Genomic DNA, 22326 nt, shown 5'->3' on the forward strand with positions numbered 1-22326 from the left:
TTCTAAAAATGTATATAATTTAAATTCTCACCAGGAGGTTATAAATGTATTGGTATCCCTGTAAACTTGTGAAGCATTTGGCATTAGGATTTATTTCCTCATTCTTCATTTGCTGGAATAAATGGTGTCTTGCTTTAGTTTGAATTAATTTGAGTTGTACTACATATTGAATTTTAGCTAAAATTAACAGTCTTATTATACCTAGCATGAGTAAAAGAAAAATACATCCAGGGTTACCAGTGAAGGCTTTGAGAAAGGCTGGGTTAGACTATGCATGGAAGGGTATTAGACTCGTGGGAAGAGTGATGTCCTTCAATTTCTCTCCAATTCTCCTGAAAATGCTTTCCTTTCTAATTCTTCATTTTTGATTTGTTCCCTACACTTACCTTATATAATTAAATTATAATCCCTTTTTATTTCCTTTAAATTTTTCTCTATTACTGATTCATACCAGGCTTTAGCAATTTACTCCATGAGTCTTCATTTCTTCATCCATCCATCCTTTCATCCAACCAACCATCCATCCATCCATCCATCTTGCTATCCATCTAACATATAATTATTCACTTTCTGCTTGGTTTCATTCCATGGATACAAAGGTGAATATAACATTCTCTCTGTTTCTATCTTCAAAACTCATAATGCAGTGGAATAATTATGCTTAAAAAAGCAAATAATGACTTCTGGTTTCAATTGAGGCATGATAAAGAGCTTAGAAGATAATCACTCCCATCCTTACAATAAGGAAAAGCTGGACAAGCTGAAAATCAACTTTTCCTGGAGTATTCTGACAACTAAGATTGCAGGACAAACTTCCATCTGAAAATATGCAGAGACAGGCTCAGGGACACAGCCCAGATTTACTTACATAAAGCATCAATTCATCTTTTTTTTCCCTTAGCGATAAACCTAACAAAATATAAACAGAATCTGTGTGGGAAAAAAATAAGAAAACCCTGAGAAAAGAAATCAAATAAAATTTTTAAATGGAGACGTATTTCATGTTCATGGACTGGAATACTCACTATTTTTAAGGTGGCTTTTTGTTTCAATTTGATCCACAGATTCATTGCAATACCAATCAAAATCCTAGCAAGCTATTTTGTAGATGCTGATAGAATGTGCTATATGTTGGCTAATTGAATTTAAATAATAAAAAAAAGAATGACTCTAGAGTTCATATGGAAAGGCAAAAGACCCAGTATAACCAATATAATACTAAAGATTAAAAACAAAGTTGGAAGATTTACACTATAGGACTTCAAGATTTACTTTAAAGCTGTATAGTAATAAAGGTAGTACAGTATTGGTGAAAGAACAGACAAAGAGATGAACAGAACAGAATACAGAGCCCAGAAATAGACCCACACAAATACAGGCAATTGATCTTAAACAAAAGTGCAAAGGGTATTTAAGGATACTTTCCCCCAGCATTATTTGTTATTTTACATAACCAATTGTTGTGTAAAAAGAAACCCAATAAACCTAGACACAGACCTTATCACTGATGATGTAAACCTCGCTGTAAAGTGACACCCCCCCAACACACACACACTTCATACTGTTCTTTGGAAAGAAGTTACTAAATGTAGTCCAAACTTAAAGAGTAATGAGTCATGCTTCACCTCATTCAGGGTAAAATATATACATAAATTATTTGGAATTTCTTGGCAGGGGAAGTTTGTTTATATCCCATATTTATTTATTCAATCATTCATTTATATCAGCATGAACTTATGGATGTAATGGATGTAGTTTTTATACTTTAAGATATAATCCAATGCTACTTTATTTTGTTGCAAAAATTGTTCCATCTCTGGCCATTGGGAACTCTTTAAGTTGGCTTCTGTGTCCCTTTGGCATCTGTCCACTATTATGTGTACCCTTAAATGCATATTACTAACTGAAAGAATCCAGTCTAAAAAGGTTATAGACTGTATGACTCCATTTATATGACATTCTGGAAAAGGCAAAACAATAGAGATGGTAAATAGATCAATCATTGCCTGATGTGATGAAAATGACATTTTCTCTCTGTGGTTTTCCTCCCCCAAACCTAAAATCCTGGTCTAATCATGCAAAACAAAACAAAAAACAAAACATCAAACAAACTCCAATTCAGGGACAATTTATAAAATGCCTGACCATTACTCAAACTGGTCAAGGTCATAAAAAACAGGAGAGTTTGAGAAACTCTCACAGTCTAGAAATGGTTACCAAGACATGACAACTAAATGTAATGTGATAACTTGGATGGGATTCTGGGATAGAAGAAGGACATTAGTTAAAAAGGAAAGAAAATCTGAATAAAGTATAGACTTTAATTAATCATGTATCAACATTGGATCATTAGTTGTGACATATGTATCAAACCAATGTAAGGCATCAGTAACAAGGGAACGGGGACTAGAAGAAAGGGCAGACAGCAATCAATGGAATTTTATTCAATAATGTGGGAGAGTTTAAATTGTTTTCAAGCACTCTGAATAAAGGCAATAGAAAAAGAGAGATGAAAGACACATTGGTCACCTCCCCAAAGGGCTTCCAGCCTGGCTGTCTTCTAATCTATGTTCCACAATATTGTCCTTTGATCTTTTAAAGAACAAACTCTAAACCTGTATTTGTTCTAAGGATCAAAGATAATGCCGCTGAAGTTATTTAACATAGTGTTTGGAACATAGTAGAAACAAACAAATGTGGCTATTATTTTGTTACTTTCCAACTTAAATCTATTCAAAGGTTCCAACTTCTCCCCATCACCTGGCTCATTCCTTAATGATGTCCTTGGGACAAGTTTCATCCCTCCTCTACAACGAACTTGCTCCTCAGAACTCATCCTGCCCAAGCCCTGCCTTTGCATTATGTTCACTCATTCTTGCAGTTAAACTAGATGATCTAGAACAGGCTGGTTCTCTCCTCTGTGCCTTTACTCTAGTACTTATTACATCTAGAAAAGCCTCCTTCCTTACCCTCATCAGGTAAAATTCTATGCAATTCCCAAGGTCCACTCAAATAGAACCTTCCCTTAGGAAGGCTTTTCTAATTCTCCCGTGAGTGAGCTTTGCCTCCGATGAGCTCCCAATGCCTGATATCTTTTATTGTAACTAATTGTGTTCTGGTATTAGTCTTTCCTATTATTTCATAAAGATCCTGAAGGAGAGGTACTCTGCTTAAACTCTTTTTGTTTCCCTGGCCATGCACTTGACACCTGCTACATGTTGGAATATATCATTTGTATAGAAAAAAAAGTAAGGGAAAGTGAATTTAACTTTAAAAATATTTATTTTTGACTATTTCTTTGATATTTATAATAAATGCCCACTTTGCTCTGATGATATGATTAAAGCTTGCATTTCAGGGGCTGATATATTGCTTTTAAAAGACTAAATTAAGAGTCAATGTCTCGATTGAAGCCACACATCTAATAGTTGCTCTAAGAATAAATAAGAGGAAAATATGTAATTTGTATGAAAGGATTTTAAATTTGTTATTTTGTATCTAAAAATCACAGTGCTTAAGAAGCCTTGAGAATTTATTAAATTTTGAAAACAATAGAGGATAGAAAAATTTCAAATATCACCTTCTCTGTTTTTAATTAACACCTATTGTGAGCACGAAAATTATTTCAACCCACCAGTCCATATTTTACATCCAAGTGCATGTGTACATACATATGGAATGGCTAAAACTCAATTTATTTGTCTTCCAGAAATCTTTGACCCCAACTTTAAAAAATCAGGTAAAAGACTCTGGAGACTAATGGTATTTGAGGTGAGACTCCTGGAACTTGCAACCTTACCCATCCCTCCACCAATGACATAAATGGGCCCAGTCCCTTAAGTTTGCCCACAGGAACTGATGCTACATTACCTAACAGTGAGCTGAAAACACAGTTTTAGAAGAAACGAACTGAAACAAATTCTGAATATGAAAGCTTTATAAAAGCAACATAGCTTGAGACATAACTATGCTAAATAATGCAAATGTATTTTATTCACATGAAAAAAATGTTAGTAAAAACTTCAGTCTAATTACAAAAATGTCTGACTGGAATGGTCTATGAAGTGAGGTTATGAATAAAGATACATTCAATGGTAGAATCCATTTTAATCATATTAATTCTTTAGCATGTTCAGAATTTGAATTTGAGTATTAAGATAAATTTTGAAGTTGGGAGAAAAGAGATAGAAGCTATGAATAACAAATGGTTGCTTCCAGAAATTTTTACTTATTTTTCCCAGAAATTTGTATTTAAATAATTAATAATAGAACTAATTATTTGAATTTAGTTTTTATTGATTAAATGGTAGAAGTAGTAAAAATAATTTGTAAGGTAAGGCATGAAAATGCAGCCAACTTCAATAAGAACAGAACAAAGTTGCTAAAAAAATACTTGTATCAATGATATTAAAATATCACCTTAAGTTAACAAGTATGCAATGGCAGGGAAACATACTGTATCAGAGAAATTAAAGCTTCATAGTAACATTTGTTTTTTTTTTAATCCTCTCTGCCACCTCCTCCTTCCTTTCAGATAATACAGCAATATCAGTGTGCGGGGACCAGGTTGGACGTATGGATGAACACTATCATTCTATCTGCCTTATATCAAAAGAATCTATTACAAGTCAGGAGCTCATTTTAGCTTTAAGTGGGCTCTTTAGAAACTTACTGTTATTAATGAGATATCACCTCATACTGGTCGGAATGGCTAAAATCAAAAACACAAAAAACAAGTGTTGGTGAGGATGTGGAAAAAAAGGAACCCTCTTGCACTGTTGTTAGGAATGCAACCTGGTGCAGTCACTGTGGAAAACCATATGGAGGTTCCTCAAAAAGTTAAATATAGAACTACCCTACAATCCAACAATCACACTATTGGGTATTTAACCCCCAAATACGGAAACACTAATTCAAAGGGATACATGAACCCCTATTTATAGCAGCATTATTTACAATAGCCAAGATATGGAAGTAGCCCAAGTGTCCATCAATAGATGAATGGATAAAGAAGATGTGGTGTGTGTGTGTGTATAATTCAGCCATGAAAAAGAATGAAATCTAAAAAAAAGAATGAAATCTTGCCATTTACACCAACATGGATGGAACTAGAGAGTATAATGTTAAGTGAAATAAGTCAGAGAAAGACAAATACCATACAAAACAAATGAGAGAAGAAAAAAGAGAGAGAGTGAAAGAGAGAGAGAAACCAAGAAACAGACTCTGAACTATAGAGAACACACTCCTAATTACCAGAGGGGAGGTGGGCGGGGGGATGGGGGAAACAGGTGATGGGGATTAAAGAGCACACTTATCATGATGAGCACTGAGTAATGTACAGAATTGTTGAATCACTACATTGTACTCCTGAAACTAATATAACACCGTATGTTTAACTATACTGGAATTAAAATAAAAAATGCAATTAAAAAAGTGTCAATAGAGATGCACCTTAGTAAACAGTCACAGGAGTGCCATCTCTTCTATGTAGAAATCGTAATTCCAATTTAAAGGGTGCAAAAATTTTTTGCTGTTATTATGCTCACGTTTATTTTCACTTACTTTGAATGAAAACTGCTGTTCAAACACTTGAGATGCCCAAACGTACCAGACACAGACCAGGAATTTGACAAGTGCTATGCTATCTATTGGGATGCTCTATCCAACTTTAAATTTAGAGTGTTCCTTATGATGACCATATGGAATGACGTCGTTAGCTCCCTGTGCTCTGTCTTCTGAACCTAAAGCTTTACTAATTCTGCTCTCTTGGAAAGGTCGCCAATGACTTCCTACTAAAAAAGTGCTACAGCTTCTCCTCGCTCTCTCAGTCTTCTCTCTGTAACAAGCCACTGATGAATCTCTCTTCCTGAAACCCTCTGTTTGATGCCCTCCACACTCGATCTACTTTGCTGTCTTTCCCGCCGGTTCCCGAACTCTTCTCTGCCGTTGTCCTTCCCAAACTCTACAGTGAGGAAGTCTCCTGAACTCTGTCTTTGCTATGGCTCCCATTTGCCTTTACTCTGTATGCTTTCTTCTTTGGCAAGCTCATCTAATTTCAAAGCTTTGATTTCCAAATGTATAGCTCATTCCTTCGTTTATTCAACACATGGGGGAAAGTACCAAAGAAAGGTGCCAGCCCATTCCTTAAAGGAAAGTGTAGTCTATTTAATAGGCAAAATAGGCAAATAAATGGGCACTCATCCACACCATGTAATAAGAATTTCAATGAGGTAAGTGCAGTGTTCTGGAAACACATTAAAAAGACATTCAATCTAATCTTGGGAGGCCAGGAAAGTTGTCTGAAAGAGTTGATAAATAACTTAAATCCCAAATAAAAGACAGGAGCTAAGAAGCAAAGAGGAGGTTGCAAGCAAAGAAAACAGCACATGGAAATGCTTGTGATCAAGAGGATAGTGTCATTTAACAAACAGCCAGCAACCTGGTGGCTGCAGGGCGCGCTGTGGGGCAAGAAGTTCTGAGCTGAGCAGACGCAATGGCAAACACAGCTACATCAAAACAGGTTTCACATTCAAGCTAAAAAATTTGGACTTTATCCTATGGGCAGTGGGGGATCTATTAGGGTTATAAAATCTCCGAAGAGACATGCTCAGATGGGAGTTCCAGAAAGGTCATTTTAGATACAGTGAAATGAATATACGGGTGTGGGAGAAAGAAGAAGGGGTATGAGTTAGAAGATTGTGGTTGTTCCCAGTGAGATGAGACTGTCGTTGGAATAGGTGCAGAAATCTTTTTTTTTTTTTCTCATTGAGGCATTTTATTTGCACATATGTATTGTATCCCTAGGAAAAGAATCTTAGGATTTTCCCTCCTGTGTGTTTTTGTTTTTGCTTCTTCATGGTCCATAATGCCAGATGAGGTTGTTAGTCCCATGAAACCAAACTGGCAAGATAGGAGCAGATTGTTCTGCCATTTTTCTAGATCTTTGAGTCGTACATCAAATCTGGGGCTGATCACTCCACACTTGCTTGACCCTCCTGTGAGGTTCACAACAATTTTCCCAGCTCTATGATCATCAAAGATTTCAAATTCACCAATGTAACTAACCATGCTTCAGCATCACAGTTTGAAACTGGATGATGACCCTGGAGCGTAGCCTAATAAGAACCTGGCATTTGCCTCTCTTTTCGGCATTGTTAATGATCTTGAGAGCATCTGCCAGGATATTCATGTGCACCATCATGGCAGCGGGGAAAGATGGCGGAAAGAGCAGTGGAGAAATATTTAAGAGGAGAAGTCTATACAGATTTGGGGATAAAATGATGAGGTCAGTTTTTGATTTGTTGAGTAAATGAAATCCCTCTTAAAAATCCAAGGGAGGGCACCTGGGCGGCTCAGTTGGTTAAGCGACTGCCTTCAGCTCAGGTCATGATCCCAGGGTCCTGGGATCGAGTCCCACATCGGGCTCCCTGCTCTGCGGGAAGCCTGCTTCTCCCTCTCCCACTCCCCCTGCTTGTGTTCCCTCTCGCTGTGTCTCTCTCTGTCAAATAAATAAATAAAATCTTTAAAAAAAAAAATCCAAGGGAAATATGTCTACAAGAGAGTTGGATCTATAGACCAGGAACGCAGAAGGAATTCTGGATGTGTATTCACACCAGTAGTGAATAAAATAAAGAAGCACATGGCCTGAAGAGAGCCAATAAATGAGAAAGACCATGTTTGGGTCTCAAAAACCCTGAGAGTAAAGAGGCAAGTAGAGAAATCTGTGAAGAATGCTAAGTTGGAGGGGGAGAAAATTTTAGTGCAAACCAGAGGATGGAGTAATAATGGAAGACAAGAAGGTGTGAAAAATGCTAGATGAGGTCAGATTAAGGGCTGAGAAATGATAATTGAATTTAGCAACAAGAAGAATATTACCAGCTGTACCGAATAAAGTTTCAGATTATAAGTGGAGGATACAAGCAAGATTCCAGTGAATTGAGAGAGGAATTATAGAGAGAGGGATTAGAGACAGAAAGTACAAGTGAGTTTGTAAAACTAAGAGAGAGGAGAGTGGCTAGGATGGACCACCTATCAATACAGGAGTGCTTTGTGATGGAGAAAAGATGGTGGTGAGTAAACCAGTAAATATATGGTAGTTCAGGATAGACAAGAGAAATAGGAAGGATGCGACAAGAACCCTGAGGTGGTGAGAGGTCAGGATAAGAAGCACAGGAAGCCTAACCCAGATGGGAAAGGAGGCAAGAATGTATAGCGTAGACACTGTCATGTTTTTTGTGAGGCACAAAGGGTCAGAAAGTTGACAAATTTCCTCTTTGATTTATATTTTCTCTAAGAAGTTATGGTCTGATGCTGAGGATGACAGAGAAGGAGTCTGTTTGGAGACTTTGCAGGCAAATGAAGGCTTTGAATAATCATTTCCACTGAGTAGGAGCGATGACTAGGAAAACACAATTGCCAGGAGACCCTGAAGGCCTGATTGGAATTGGAAACTGTGACATCTTGGGGGCAATAATTGATAGCATTGAATAACTTTTCCATAACATGTGCACAATTTCAGATAGAGACAGGAAAATAGTGAGATTGACCAGGGATTAGACACTGTCAATGGATTACTGGAAGGATAAACTGAGAGGAAATTGGAAGCATTTGTGAGTTCAAGTGGCTGACTGTTTTGCTGTTGGTATAATGATTCCTCAGCTGTCTGGTCTGTGAGAGGGGCAGTATGGGTATATTGATCATCACCTCCAATGCAGGGGCGAGCACATTTTGTGTGTACATAATTATTAAATGCATGAATGATCCTATCTGCAAGCCTCATTTCTCTGGTTACTGTTTTCTTAGAGCATCACATCACAGGGAGAAACCTGGGCTTCTATTGTCCTCATTACTCACAGCATATAACATTCCACAGAGGTCTTGTTTAAGATGATGGGAGAATTTTGCATCATTTGTATGATATAATCTAAGCCATAGCTCACACTTCTGCCCCATTCTTTATCTTTAAACCGTCTACATCCCTGTCGATTTGTTTGCACCTTTTCCTGTGAGATGGTGTGCCTAAAATCGATTGTTTGCTCAAATGTCTCAATTACTAGTTACAGAGGTATTCCCAACTGCACAGCCTTATTTAACTTTTAGTGGCAACCCCTGCAAACCATGTCCCCAGGATTTGCTTAAGTGAGTGAATATGTAATGTGTGTGAATATTTGACAGAATCTGCAGACAGATGGACAATGAGCCTAGGCATGAGAAGGAGCTGCATGAGCCCCTCCTTCTCAGCAGTGTCAGGGAGGAGGGTGCCCTCAGCTGCCAGATGCTCATATCCAACTCTTTGCTCTTATTTCTCTTGTAAAGGGCTGGATGGAACAGGTGGGGTGTGGTTAAAGCTAAGGTAAGTCACTGGATTAAAAAGTCTTTGATACTTTCAAAAATTTCTTTCTGTTTATGGTACTGCAGCAGTAACCAAAAGCTGACTAGGCTACCATTGCCCATATGTTAGTGAATTAGGCCTCTTTATCAAATTTGGGGGCCCAGATGGGAGCTGGAGAACATTAATAAAATTTAGGGTTCATGTTTATATAAAGGCAAGGCAATGGAAATTTACCTATTTGTAGAGGGACAAGATATTCTCCTTCCTTGATGGCTGATCATTGCTTACCAGATTGAGCAGAAATGTCTCAGAAGAGCAACTCAGGGCTTTGCACGCCCAACCACCCAACACCTTCATCTTATCTCCTGCTATTGGCCAACATGAAAGTGTCATTCCAGAAAAGCTGACCTACTTTCTCTCCCTAAACCATAGGAAAAGAAATGTCTACAACAGCTACTTTTCTAAGGTGGAAGCAAGTGGTCCGACCTTGAATCATGTTAGAAAATACAGGATATCTGCAGGGTGTCAGGATACTTTCCAGTGGCTTTACATTTATTGAAAAATTCTCAGGAAAAAAGAATCAAAGCATAACCTAAAGCAGTTATTTCACTTAATATAATATCATTTCAGGCTACAGATAAATTGTTCAAATGATAAATTTGTCTTTTTATGATTTTTATGAGACTCTATTATCCTTGGTATGCCTTTGCTTGGGTTTTCCAGTGTGCTATACTATTTCAACCAATAAATCATGTTTTGTTTCTAATAAGAGCTACTATTTGCTCATAAAACTCATTTTTTTCCCATGGAATAAAAGCAACCTCCTTAGGCTGTTTCACAACATTAGAGTTGTGGTTGGATAACATCTACCCTTGACTTTACTTAGAGAAAAACAGATTATTTGAAACCTATGGATTGATAACCCTGGGAAGTTTCTCTTTCTGCTCTATAACTAAACACTCTGCATGTCATGGAGTTCATGGGAACCTACCGCTTTTCACTTTGAGGTAAACCTCCAACTAGAGCGTGAGCCACAAATACTGAAATATGAAAGATAAAATATAAAAATAGCCTATTTACTGTATTACTATTCTCTTTGTTAAAAATATTCAATTCAATAATATTTAAATGCCCAATATGTGCCAGGCACACTAAAGATGCCAGAGATAGGGCAAAGACAAAATGAAGACCTTCTACTCACAAAGCTCAGATTCTAGTGAATATGTGCCCCAGACTTTGTAAAATGTCCTGAAGTCAGACCATCATGTGACAATGGAGGGACAGTCCATGCCTCTGTCAACAGGGGTGGTGTTATGTCAACATGCCCTTGAAAGAGGTCAGTCCTCAAACATATCCTTAGCAGAGGTCAGTCCTAAGATGTCCTGGGAAGAGGTCAATCTTGGAGTCAGATATGAGAATTCAGAAACTGTGGCCAACAGTAGGATGAAAGAAAACTGTATCCTAGGAATCAATTAAGTCCCAGACTCTGCGCCTGAATATGCCTGGAAGATTTTCAGTGTTGGGGATGTTGGCCACTGTCCCTAGATGTGAGGAGGGCAACAAGAAAACAGCTTCTAAAGGACGTACAGACAGATCTGGACTGAGAAGGGATAACAGTTACTCTCTGTGAGGTATTTTCCTTCTACTAACCGTGAGGCTCAAAAACATCTTGTGAAAAGTTAGTCTGGGAGATGAAAGCAGAAGTCTGTGAAGAGGTAAAGACTTCCTAACACCCAGGTAGGAGTGGTGCCCTTGGTTGGGATCAAAGGGATGGTAGCAGAGGGTTATTGTTCTGGAACACAGCAATCTCTAAAGGGCAGTGGGGGCTCTGGCAAGGATGTGGGCACCACAAATAAGTGGGGGGAAGGGACATGAGATACTGGTTCATGAGTGGCCCAGGAAAATTATCAGATATGGGGAGGGGACGACATTGAGTGGGACTAGTTCCAATAAAAAAGCCAGTGAGAGCTCACACTTTCAAAGAAGACTGGGAAGATAATGCTAGAATTTTAGCTGTGGCTATCTGAGTGCTTTTTATGAATGCTTTTTATTCTCCTCCTTATATTTCCCAGATTACCTACAGTGGGTTTATAATGGGTTTTTTATAATTCAAAATGTTTTAAGAAAAATGGGTGCATGTGACATCTGACATCTACCCCCACAAAAAGTCTGTTGAACAACATACTAAACGGTTATTAGGGGGTCCCTGAGGACATAACTAAGGGAAACCTGGCAGATTGCTTAGTGAAGGCTAAGGCTTCATCAGTGGTGAAGCTTTCAGAAGGCTAATAAATGAGTGTGTGTCCATCATTGCTTACAGAGAGGCCCACAACGACCCAGACCACAGAAGTTTTCATGGATGAACCCCAGCAGAGGAAATAGCTGAAATAGCCAAGTAATGCTCAACAGTCTGAAAATCTGTCACCCCCTCTTTTCATGCCTATTCCATAGGACCAAAGCGCTGGTGGATCCCCTTCCAAAACACTGGATTAAATTAAAAGAGGAGTTATTTTGAGAAAATGACAAAATCACAGTCCAAGTGTGTGCATTACATGAAATGGAGTTAATCAGAATTCTACGTGGTGTACATGACGCTTGCTAGTGGGCCTCCATGCCCAGGCATTCATGAACACAGTGGAAAGAAGCAATTCTGGATAGTTCCAGAGATACCAATCACTTGAATTATAACGTAACTGCAAAATTTAAACGGCATTTTAGTTTTATTAGACACAAAGTCTTCCTTGCTTACAGGGAAATTTTCAAAATATAAAAATCATATTATATGTTACATTGAGTTTCTTAGACCAATTATTTTAAGAAGTTTTTTTTTTTTTGGTTTGGTTTGGTTTGGTTTTTTACTGTGAGATCAGTCATCTTTATGTATGGTTTGCAACCAAATGATAGTGAAGAGACAGGTGCATTCATGCCATGGTAGGATCACATTCCAGTGACAAAGCTTCTGTGAGTTCTCCTATCATGTGCTCTGTGCTGAACACTTCCTGCCAGTCTTAGATACAACAATCGGGAAAACTTTATGAATAGGACAAATAGGCTTGTTCTCGGCTCAGATAGAGAGGGGAAAATCCTAACTCATTCTTCAGCTGGGAAATAAAATATACTGTTATTTTCATAAAAGATAAAAGGACCTAACTTTTCAAACAGCTCTTACACAACAGTCTATGGCTCCCTCTGGATAAGGGATATAATCACCCACATTTCCCTGTCCTTTTCTGAGTGGCCAGCTGATCCTGATGAATTGGCCTATTTTCAGTGATGTCCTATTCTCCAGGCCTTATTAACTTTACCAAATCCTTTCTACTTTTCTTTCCTTCTTTATGCTTTCTCTCTTTACTTCCTTTCTTCTTTCTTTCCTTCCATCCAAACCTCCTACTTTTTTAAAAAAAATGTGTATGCTATATTTTTTCCACAAAACAAAACAAAACAAAATTCAAGTTGGCTTATGAAAGGAACATGTGTACACAAAAAGGTTAATAAGATAGACAGTGAAGACCTAAAAAGAAGAAAACAACAGAGATGTCAACCAGCCACTAGAAGAATTCGACAATGCCAGTGGGCAATCGAGGTTTTTCCATTTGGTTTTTATTTTTATTTTTTTTCTAGTGCATAGAATAGAAATATCAATCTCTGCTGAGATATGAAATGTGCCTAAGTGAATTAAAACAACTATTCAAAATACATTGAACTCTGGCATCATTATGCTTGTTCAACTTTTACAAGCGAAAAGACAGCAATTCTAATTATATTCCCAGCTGTTTTTTAGTACTTTCCTTAATTGTTGGCAACTCTAATAAGCAGTATATGAAAAAAAAATCTGCCGATCAGGTAAAAATGGGAAAGATTATAAAACTCTGGAAATGGCATTTATAGATGCATGTGCTGGCCAGTACACACCAAAAGAGGAACCGGCATAGAGAGATGGCACCTACTAAATCTCTAACAAATGCGTGTGTGTTGGCATCACGTCTGACATAGAACAGGTGTGAATCCCGGCTCCACATCTCAGCTCTGCTCTAAGCCTTAGGGACCTCAGCTGTAAAATGAAATTGATACTCCTTCTCTGGATCTGAAAGTGTTAATATTTTAAAATCAGTGTATCTGGATTTAAATGCTGGTTCTATCTTTTAGTAGCTTCATGATCTGAGACTTAGTTTTCTGATATACCACCTACTTCATAAAGTTTCTTTCTCTTTTTTCTTTTAAGACTAAATAACATATATCAAGCTCTCAACATGGTGTTGGCACATTTAGTGTTTAGTACATGTGAGCTCTCTTGTCTCCTTTAAATAAGAAGAAAACATCCAGCATGGTACCTGGAGGGAACCAATTAACTAATGTTAATGTATTATAATTCTTTTTCATTGTTATTTGCAATATAGTCACAGAGAGGGAATATGAAGGCAGTCAGAAGCCCAAGCAGAAAAGGCTTCTATTTACAGGAAAATGGCCTCTTGGTGGCTGACACCATTGTAGACATTCTGGGGGTAATGACTCCTATTCTGAAGACTTTTCAGTATATTTTGGGTTTTGAGTTTTAATTGTGTAGAGCAACTGCATAGTTAAATTAGTCAAATGACTACAGCAGTCTCTTGTTCCTTTATGAAGTATAGTATTTAAACGCAAATGCGAAACATACATACATAGATACATAAATGGATAAAGGGGTATGGTTAGATAATAAGTTAAATGAGACTGTTGGTCTCAACAGGCTGGATGTGATTGGGCTTTAATTGTTGGTACCGATTACTTTGAATGGGAGACATCATGGACTAAACATCTGCAGACTTTTTCATTTTCTGCCTTGGTAGAATATTCCCAAGAGTCAATGGTCACCAAGTGAGAGGTTCCTGATGATATTAAACGTACAAGATACAATAATTTTTTTTAAAAAGTGGATGCTAATGGAATATATGCAAAAAGGAATTACTGCTCTCTTGTGAGGAGAAGCTAATAACACACTGAAATGAATACATAAAGGAAACCATAGCTCCTGCTCATCTCCCGTGAAAATAATTAGAGCTGCATATAGTATTCCTCATGTATATAACTATGAAGCTTTGGCTGCAGTAGCAGAGACATGGGTTGGGAGCAGGTGCCCAAAGATAGGAGGAATTTATTCATGTTTTCTTTAAGTATTATTTATAACAGAAAGTGCACATTTGAAAGATGTATGCTTAGGTAATATCTATTGTCTTGAACTAGATCAAACTAATCAATCTTGTTAGAGGTGTATGTGATGGCTCTGATCTATGATTTCTTGCATGTTATCACCAGAATGTTAAACGATATCTTAGAAACCCAGAATATTTTCCCATAATGAATGGTTCACTGGCATTAGAACAATAAATAATAAAGGAGTCACTTTATTTCTTTCATATTGACATGATAGCTTGCAGAATGGATAATAAAATGTGTATTTTTATAAGCTTTTTTTTTTTTTTTTTTTTTTTACATAAGGGTCTTGATTATTTGCAAGAGTGTTTTAAATGCTTCTATCCTCGGGCCACCCAAGCAAGATTGTTGTTTGAAACAATATGAAGAGCATACAGAAAAGATTTCTTTTTACTTTGACTGTAATAGATACACATTGGAATATGTGGAAAATAGCTCTAACAAAGGATATGCCCAGGATGCAGTAGCTAAATATAACACCAAATCTATGAAAATCAACTACTTTAGTCCAAAAGACACAATGTCCAAAAGACACAATGTAAAGGACCATCCGTGTAGGTGGATCCATGTACCTCTCATGGTTGCCAACCACTTAAGGAAAAGCAGAATCTAAACCTGAAATAATTGTGCCAAAAGGAGAAGACACACAGGCTATAGGTTGGGAGACCAAGGTTCTATTTGTTTGAACAGGTTTTTGCGTGATTTTGGACATTCACGTTTTTCTCAGGTGACTTTCCAATTGTGAGATGAGTACGTCTGCATGACTACTTCATGATATTGTTGTAGTAATCAAATAAAATAATCTATTTAAAATGATTTGGAATAGCATGAATACTTTGCAGGGATAAAACATTATCAAGGATAATGGAGACATTCTATACTTTCTCAATTCTGATACATCCTCATGTTCCTTGGGCTGATTTCTCTGACAAGCCAACCAAAACCATGGGATACGAAGGCTATTTGTAACAGAGTTTTATTATATTCATGAACAGAATTTTGATCATTTTCTCTAGAGAACTTGTGGAGGGTTGGGAGGTGGATGACAGACTCTAATGGTGAACATAATGAGTTGATTTAATTAACGCAGTGACAATTAAGATATTCAATCCAGTTAATTGATGTGTAAGCAAAACATCTAGTTGATTTGTCTGAATCTCAATTTTCCAGTTATTTTTACAATAGATAATACTTCAAGAGGAACAAATTTTGCAACTATTCAGCATTAAGTTTTTATTCTGGATAAATCCACATTTATTCTTAATCTTATTTTTATGTCTGCATTTTAAATCATTTTTTTTCACCCTGGGTGTGGTTTAGATAAAGAAAAATACATTTTAAATTTCTTTCTCTTTACTTTTCCCCATCTACTTAGGAGAACAGAAACTGAATCATTGGTTACCATAAACTTAACATCATTTCAATTAGTAAAAGTCAAGGGAGTATTGAGAAGTGATTGATCTTGGTACTTCAGTCAATGACTAGAGAAGATATGTGTCCTCTGTCATTATGTTTTTTAGATTTGTCTAAAGGAATAAGACTAACATGTGAGTAAAAGATAAAATTAAGCAACAAGTTGAATAGTAGCAAATGTGAATAATTCATGGTAAAGAAAAGCAATTGGGAGCTGAATTATGGAGAGAAGTCTTCACGGAATAGTTTGTGTTTGAAGGCTAGTATAAAAATTGCATGCATTTTATTTATTTTTTTTAAAGATTTTATTTATTTATTTGAGAGAGAGAGAGCATGAGGGGGAGAGGGTCAGAGGGAGAAGCAGACTCCTCGCTGAGCAAGGAGCCCGATGCGGGACTCGATCCCGGGACTCCAGGATCATGACCTGAGCCGAAGGCAGTCGCTTAAAACTGAGCGGCCCAGGCGCCCAATTGCATGCATTTCAAAGAATTCAATTTAGCTAAATGTGCTTGCAAATGTTCAGAGTTTTAAAAGAATCTGGCCTATTTAAAAATAAAATCAAGATTTGGGCACACTTGAATGCTGACTCATTTAAGCTTCACAAAACACTGTATTAAAAGTATTTTGCTGATGAAGAAAAAAAAAAAAGAGAGAGAGAGAGAGAAGTTAACTAAGTTGCCCAATGCCCATAGCCAGTAAGTGCCTGAATCAAGATTCCAGCTCAAGTATTTCTGCAAAGCCCATGACTCAACTTAAATGCCAGGATGCCTCTCAAGAAATACTGGGATCTCAAGAAGCATGGGTGAACAGAGAGAAAGAGAAAGGTGAAGCAAGAAGGGTACGACTCAGAGAACACAAAGATACTCAATGTTCTTTAAGTATCCAGGAATCACAGTGAGGCTCATTTCAAATCCCAACCACTCATTAGACGGAGGATCTCAAGGTACTCCCTACTTTGGTCAGCATCACTTCAAGAGCTTGGCAAGGGTAACTCTTCCAGTAAGAGGCAGCAAGGATCACAAATGAGCAGGATGATGTCAAGAAGTTATTAATATCTGTCAATCATTTTGTAAAGGGTGCCAATCTTAACCAAAACTTTGTCTTTTGATAAATTGTCTCAAAATATATCCATAATTAATGATATTAGACACAAAGCATTTTTACTAATAAATGATGAATAGGTTCTGGAGGATAAATTTTGCAAACACAAGCCAAAAGCTAATAGTACATATCATAGAAAGGCAGATCTGAAAAACAGAAGAAATACAGATGTGGAAGATTTTGCAGTAACTGCCCAAATTTGTTCATATACCTCTGCACCTATAGTCTTGGACAGTCCTTCCCTACACTGGTTCTGGACTTGGTCATGGTACCTGCCTTGGCAGAGTATAAGCTTGTGTTGTGATTGGAACTGTGAAAACCACTGTAATAAGAAATCAGTGCTAGCAGGCTGGAGGATGAGAGAATGAGATGCACCTAACTGACAACGTACCAAGTACCAAATATGCCCCCACATCCTAGATCATCCACCCAACCACCTGGCTACAATCCAGAAGAAAGCCCAGCAGAAATTAACCAAGCAAACTCCCAGAATTATGAACTAAATAAAATAGCTGTTTATTTTAAGCCACCAAGTTTACACAGCAAAAGCTAATTGATATGCCAGAATACCATTTTGAGCAATGAGAAAAACAAGCAAAAGGTATTACATAATTGTTTCCCAGACAGAGACCTGGTAAACCAGAAGGATCATTCTGCAAAAACTGTGTGGTATGTCCAGGCAGAAAGAGTTTGGGCATCCTGAAAGAATCCCATGCCTCGGAGATGGGGGAGAGCAGCAGAATATTCTTGTGCAACTGAGAGTAAAATAGAAAAACACCATAGGTCCTTGGGAAGCAACAGCACACTTTCCCAGTGTGAGGCAGAATCACTTGGTGTGCCCCCAAATTGAGCTTGGTCAAAGCAAAGATTGTAAACAGACAGGAAGAGGCCCTCTCAATGGGAACAAGAAATAACACACAAGCCGTGGAGTGCACCACCAACTGAAGACATTGGTGGTGGACATCATGCTTCCCAATGGATGCCAATGTGGAGAGAGATGCAACAAAGGCTAAATTTTTCCTCTCACTCTCCTGCCCCTATCCAACAATTGATGTACATCAATTTTCCTCTCTATAAAATCAAAGTACCACTGTATTCTATCAGCTAGGCTCTAACTCTGAGACTAATGCAATTTATTCTGTGCTTTGTATTTTCATACATATTCTATGTTCTCAGCAATAGAATTGAAAAGTATTAATAAAATTATCAACTCCTTGCACTACAACAACATAAGCAAAGTTTATAACAATTAAATCATCATCAACAACAACAAATCACCCAAACAGAAACCTGCATCCAGCATTAAAAATTAGGGAAGGGTGTCAAAACATATGCCTCCAAAGTCTAACACTATACTATATATTGGACCAGATTGCAAAACTGTCCTAAGAAAGCACCACAGTACTAAGTAGAGAAGACTTTGGAAGATGACTAATGAACCCCCAAGTCGGCAGTGGGAAGGTCAGAACACAGAAGAGAAGGAAGCACACCATTTTGGATGCTGTTCACTGGAGTCACTGAACAGCAGCTTCTCTCCACCACGTGGAGAGCACACAAGACAGAGGTCTGGCATGACCCCAGCGTGCAGGAAGCTGGAAACTGACAAAGCAGGATACAGGATGAAAGTGTGGCCCATGAAAAGGGTCCATCACAGTCAGAGACAGCATGGCACCATGAAGAGGTCCTGAGGCTGGGATCGCTCCCAGCTCCACTCCTTCTCACTATACTCAGTCTAACCAAAAGCTACAACTAACCTACTAATGCAAACTAGTATCACCAGCACGGCAGCTCCTGCTGCAAAGAAGGGAAACTATGGCATTGAGTTATCTAAGACAATCCATCCACCCTGTCAATAGTCAAACATCAGTCCTATGAGGAATTCTTTATGTTTGAGGAGAATAAATGGGAAAACAATTCATAAAACAAACCCACAAACATTTCTAAGACATAAAATGGCATGAAGTAAACTTAATGACAGTCTCTGCTACGTGAAGTCAAAACAGTAAAAGTGAATGATACTGATGTAACAAAAGAAGAGATGAAAGATGACTCACAAGACAATGGGCTGTGACTAGAGGAGGCATGCCAAAGGGCAGGTGGAAATACAGAACTGGACAGAATGAAGAAAAGTCAAAATGCAATAGATTTATTCTCCATTAACAGCAATAAAGAGCTGAACTGCCAGTGGAGGAAATAAAAATGAATGCTATAATGTGCAAAGTTAACAAGTTTACCTAGAGGGAGAAGGAAGGGAAAGAGCTAAGAAGAGAGCGAAAAAAGAAGAAAGTGATAAATGATAATTGGGTGTAAGATGGAATAAAACATACTAGTAAATGTTATTTCAAAAGAATAAACCAGAATAAATAAACAGGAAAGTGATTAGACATAATAACAAAAACGAATACGAAACCAACTATAGTTGTTAATTTTTTGAGCAATTATTATGTAATAAGTGTAGTAATAAATGCTTGATTACTGTTTTTTTAGTAGTAGCTGCTTTATACACATTAATTCTTTAATTTTCAGGAAAACACTAAGTAGTGGGCATCATTATTATATGATGTTAGACATGAAGAAATGAAATCAAAATAATATAACAGGAAAATTTTTTTCAACTTAAGTAAACCTGAATCAACAGACTTAAATGATTTAGCAGATCATACAAATACACCAACCAACAAACAAACCCCTAGCAATTGTGTATTTATGTTTTGAATTTCAAAGATAGGGAAGACATCACAGAGATCTAGGCAGGGGAAAACACACACATATGCATATAGATATATACATACATATGAAAAATTATATATATAAATTTTACATATATATGAAAAATTAGTTTTCAGATTTGGCCATAGTGAATGCATGAAAGCAATGAATTAATACCCACAGTGTTTTAAAGAAAAAGGTTTATCTCACTTACATTACATCTAGCTAAGTTGTCAACATACACATGGGCAACAAAAGTTAATGTCAGATACACAGGGGCTCAGGAATTGAACAAATACATATAATCCCGAGAAACTGCTGGAAGAAGTATTCCAGCTTTACAATAAATTAGTTAAGAATATTAACAAAAATAAAATTTAGTAGTGATATAGAAAATTAGCATACATATGTCAACAATATCTATATGTACAAATAACCAGTTAGTAGATATAAGTGAAGAGTAAAACCTACATATAATAGTAACACAAAATAAAACAGCTAGGAACATACTTAATATGAAACATGCAAAACCTATATGAGGAAACTTTAAAACACTCCTGAAAGAACCCACAAAGCAAACCTGAACAAATGAAAAAACACAGCATATTCTTGGATAGAAGACTGAAGTCTGTAACTTGTCTGGGAAGACAGAAGGAACAAGTTTGAGACGGGATAAATCAGGGTTCTACTTTGGTGATGCTGAGGCTGGCCCCCTGAGAGAGGCCACATATGCAACAGGTAGACTAGTACGGAACACCATGGAGAGGTCAGCATGAAAGCTATGAATTTGCAAGTCCTCCACACATGCCACTGAGCAACAGCGTGTATTTGGAGAAAAGAAAGGTACCTAGTACAGAAACTTGGACATTCCAACATTTACAGATTAGCTAGGAGTGGAGACCTGTCACAGAAGACTATGTGGGTAGTGACAAGAACAAAAGCCATGAGTGGGACACTCTAGAAGCCAAAGACAATCAAGTCAATCGGGGAGGGAATTTCTTCCTGTATTCCCAGTGCCTAGCCCATAGTAAGAATTCAGAAAATTTGTTAAATGGATAAAAATATAGATAAATCAATGAAGAAATAAGCTTCTTCTAGAAAAAATATTGTGAAAATGGACCCAAGAGGTAGATGAAAACAAAACCTTTAGATGAATCCTGCATGTGTACTATATGGGTATGTGTATATGTAAACATAACAAAAATAATCCTAAATTCTAATTGAAGGCCTAAATATAGCTTTATCTTAAAAGAATAATACAACATGGCCACTTCCCTAATAGTACCAAAATCTCTAGGAAAATATCCAGCCAAATGTGCACTGAATTACTACAATAGAAATGGAAAAGTATTAAGTATTCATTAACAAAATATTGAGCACTAAGTGTACAAATAATGTGGACTCATTGGTCTTGCAAAGACCCTGAAGACCATGCAACCCTCTCCCCCCGTCCCTAGATGGGCCATCAGAACCTGCACCTTTCCCCAAGCATTGCTGTCTTCTTCCAACTTGTCACAAAATCCTCTTTCAACAAATAACTGACATCTGGAACTTCCAGCGATCCCTAGAGGTCTTCAAACAACCTCTTGACAACCAGATAGAAGCCTGGCATGAAGCTTATTTTATTATTTTTTATTTTAAAATTTCCAGAAAATGTATAGGGTTAAAATTAAACCTGTTACTATAATAACTATTTAGTCTCTCTTTATGAGCAGTTCCAAAATGCTATGACTAATTTCATGCATGCAGCCATCAGAGTTACTTTCATGATGTCAGTTATGTTCTTGACCATATTTATTCAGAACCATGCTGCCAGATTGATGCATTTCTGTGTGCAAATCTGTTGTATCTTTAGAATAGTCATCAGTGCTTCCCACTCTTCTTAAAATCTAGCCTTTTACTCTGCAGAGGTTGAACTAGTTCATTCAAACCAACCAATCAACCTACCAACCAACTAGTTTTTCAGCCAGTCATAAATATGACTAAAGAACATGTATGTTCTTTCCTGGATATGATCGATTTTATCTTTCTATATACCTTCTAACAAAGCTTTACAACTTCCTTAAACTGTTGAGCAAGCAAATCAAATCAGTTTTTCATACATGTTATAGCTAAAATGATATCTCATGTATAAATTATAAACAATGACTGTTTCTTACTATCTTATCATGTATTTTCCTTGCTCCCCAGACTATTACTAAAGTACACTTTTGGTCTTAACTCACAAGAAATACTCTTGAATCCACTTCACCCTTTGAGCAACAGTATTTTTTGTAAAACAGTACTTTCCTGGTTGTCAATGACTATGCCAATCTTTTTGTTTTTGTTTTGTTTTGTTTTGTTTTGATTTTAGCATTGGGGGTTTTTGTGTGAGTGAGCCTGAGCTGAGACTAAAATGTAAACTTGGTAAGACTGTGACTCCTTGTACCAGGAATCACCTCCTCTTTTCACTTAGTAACAATATAATGCTGGAGTAGGTGCTTCATCTTTATTTGTTTTAATCCTTTTTAACTTGCTAGGATAGGTATTCTAAAACCTCATGTACCAGTTGAGCAGGGGCTGTGCACAGGCATTTATGTATT

At 37.2% G+C, this 22326-nt stretch overlaps 1 protein-coding gene across 8 annotated transcripts in view; it reads right to left on the reverse strand.

Annotated features, from left to right (window-relative positions):
* The window catches only part of RGS7 (regulator of G protein signaling 7), a 522489-nt gene that overhangs the window by 137501 nt on the left and 362662 nt on the right, over nucleotides 1-22326 (reverse strand). The window lies entirely within an intron of this gene.

The sequence above is a fragment of the Neomonachus schauinslandi genome, chromosome 6 (assembly GCF_002201575.2).
Source record: "Neomonachus schauinslandi chromosome 6, ASM220157v2, whole genome shotgun sequence".
Lineage (NCBI taxonomy): Eukaryota > Metazoa > Chordata > Mammalia > Carnivora > Phocidae > Neomonachus > Neomonachus schauinslandi.